Source organism: Tupaia chinensis, unplaced genomic scaffold (genome assembly GCF_000334495.1).
Source record: "Tupaia chinensis unplaced genomic scaffold, TupChi_1.0 Scaffold145652_1, whole genome shotgun sequence".
NCBI classification, from domain to species: Eukaryota; Metazoa; Chordata; class Mammalia; order Scandentia; family Tupaiidae; genus Tupaia; species Tupaia belangeri.
Genome location: NW_006205509.1, coordinates 2,030,043 through 2,032,841, shown reverse-complemented (window position 1 = coordinate 2,032,841; position 2,799 = coordinate 2,030,043).

Sequence of the window (2,799 nt, the reverse complement as noted above, 5' to 3'; positions counted from 1 at the left end):
CCATTAACCACTTTCTGGGAACTGACTGCCCTGGGAACTCCTGTTATCCATTCCAAGGGCTCACAGCAGTGAAGAAGGTTTCCTTGGGGTCTAACCTAAATATCTCCTGCTGCAGCTTTACCCTACAGGCAGCTGGGCCTAGGTAGAGAACCCCCACAAGCCAAGGAGAGCCAGCAGAGGAATAAGCAATGCAGGAGAATGTGCCCCCATCCAACCAATCCCAGGGCCTCCCTAACCACCACCGCTCCTTCAACATTCTCCTTCACCCGGGAAACCGAGGATGAAAACAAACAAGAACGTGAAGGCCTCTGGCTCTTGGGCTGGAGAGCAAGTCCCAACCTGGAGAGCCTGACTCCTGTGGAAGCCCTACCCCCAGGGGGGAAAGGGGCTGGGAAAGATGGGGTGGGGGCAACTTCTCCTTGCTGCTGCTGAGCTGGCATGGCAGGGCCCGATAGGCTGGCTGGGCTGGGCTGGGGTGAGAGAGGGCAGCGGGGAGATCCCTTAGGCCCTTGGCTGGGAGCTGGGGTTTTGAGTGCAGGAGCAAGGTGGGTAGGGCCAAAGGGTGGGATGGGCAACAGCCATGGGGCCCTCCTTGCCCTCTTCCCATAAGAGGGAAGATGAGTGTGCTGTGCACCCTGGCCCAGGTCCTAAAACAAGTCCCAACAGTTGAGGTGCAGACTGTCTCCTGGGAACCTGCTTACAATACTGGCCCTTGGCTGCCTCCTCCTCTCCCAACCCCTCCCCAGAGGCCCACCTCAAAGACTGGCTTGACCATGATGTCTCACCAGAGGCCTTGATGGGTGGGCCAAACCCAAGTCAGCAGGAGTTCAAACCTTGAGGCATCTGGGGTGAGCAGGACAATGGCTATTCTCAGGTAGGATAAAAAAAGTCTGCTTGTCTCTACCCAAAGTTCAAATCCTAAGTAGCTTCGATTTAGGAACCACATCACTCAACACCTGAGCATGCTAGACAGAGCCGCCCTGTCAGAGGACCTTTCTCGCCTCTAGATTTTCCCATTGTAGGACATTCAATACTAAAAAGTGGAGAGGAATGTTAGAACTTTCTGGTCCAAATGCTGGACTAAAAGATGGGAGAAACAGTCCCAGAAAGACAAATTCTTTTTTTTTTTTGGAGAGGTTTTTGCTATAGGGCATGTGTGCTCGCCAGAGAGACAGAGAGACAGAAAGCGAGAAATCAACCTCCATAGGGGATGGCCATGCCACAATCCCTTTCTCTCCATTCTCCTCTCAGGATCTTGGGCACGCGCGCACATGCGCCTGGTGTGAGTTTAAGTCACCAGGTCCAGGATTCAAGCTGCGGTTGACTACATGGGAGTCCAGCAACATAGCCATTACGCCAACTGCTGGTCCCAAGGCAAACTTTTGGCCAAGGTCACACAGCAAGTGAGGCGGAGCGGGGACCAGAGTGTCTCAGTCCCAGTCCACATTGAGAGAAGCATGGTCCCCATACACGTAGGTTTTCCACTTGCCTATCAGGGGCAGCCGTCTTCCCTGCAACCCAGGACATCCTACCTCCCACATTCTCACTTTCTTCCTAAAGGCCTGAGCTGGATAAAGATGCTGAAGGACCAAAGCCACCTCTTTCACTGTCCATAGACTTTGAAAACAAACCCAAACTACATAAGAATATTTCCCAAGCAAGAATGTGGTTACTCTGGGGTAGAAAACCCACTAACACCAGGTTGTTCTTAGGAAGGGGAGTTGGGGGCACCAATACGAGAAGTGAATTTTTATGTCTCTCTTGCTGCCAGACAAAGAGTCTCAGAGCCAGCTGGCATAATGTCTGCAGGAGAGGGTCTCCAAGAAGGCAACTGTGCTAGATTCATTTTCTCCAAAAGTACTCACTGCAAAATGGTTAGAGATTGACACCCCTCCCATCTCCATACCCCAGGACAGACCTTGTACCAGGCTTTTGCCTCCAACCACTTCCTCTGGCTGACAGTTGTGCTTAGGCAGGAGGACCCATGGGGGAGGTGGGAAAGTGGTGGGGAGGGAATAAGAGGGATTGCCTTTTGAATGGGGGAACCCCTCAGCCTATGCCTCGGGCTCCTCCCCAAGGAAGGCCTTTAAGAAGTAGCAGCTGGGTGGGCTCTGGTGACAGGCCCAAGAAGACTGGAAGACCAGGCCTGCGGGTGGTAGGGCCTTCTGCGCCCTTGGGGCAGTGCCAGGGCTGGAGGCTGAGGTGCTTTGGGCCCAGGGCATGGAGAGGGGAGCTGGGGTCCAGACAGTCGCTTTCCTAGTTGGGTTAAGCCAGGGGAGTGCCCGGCACAGATAAATTCTCTGCATTCTTCAGGCACCGCAGCCAGGACCCAGAGAGCCTTTTTCTGCAGGCGCTGCCCTGTCCCCACTCCCTACCCAACCCTACTCCTCCTTCAGCTTTTCTCTGGCGTGCAGCCCACCGGGCTCTGAAAGGTTGTTCCCTCAGACTGGTCTGTCCCCGCCTCCCCCACACCCTACCGCCCCAGGCCACGGGGACTGACTGGAAGGAGTGCGAAGAGGAGCCCCAGGCTCGCCTTCGCGCCTGCGCTTTGGGGGGACCCCCCCTCCGCAACAACCCAGCACCGCTAAGCGGCACCCGGACGATTGTGGGATGCGGTTGGGGTGGGGTGTGCAGCTGGGGCAAGGTCAGTGCTTTCAAAGAGGGAGGGAGACCAGCCCCCGGAACATCCCCCACTCCCGAAAGTTTCCCTTCCGGGGCCATGGAGTGTGCGCGAGGATGGCGCAGAGGGTGGGATGGGGTGGGGTGGGGGGGGACTGAGTGGCAGGGGGAGCCCCCGGC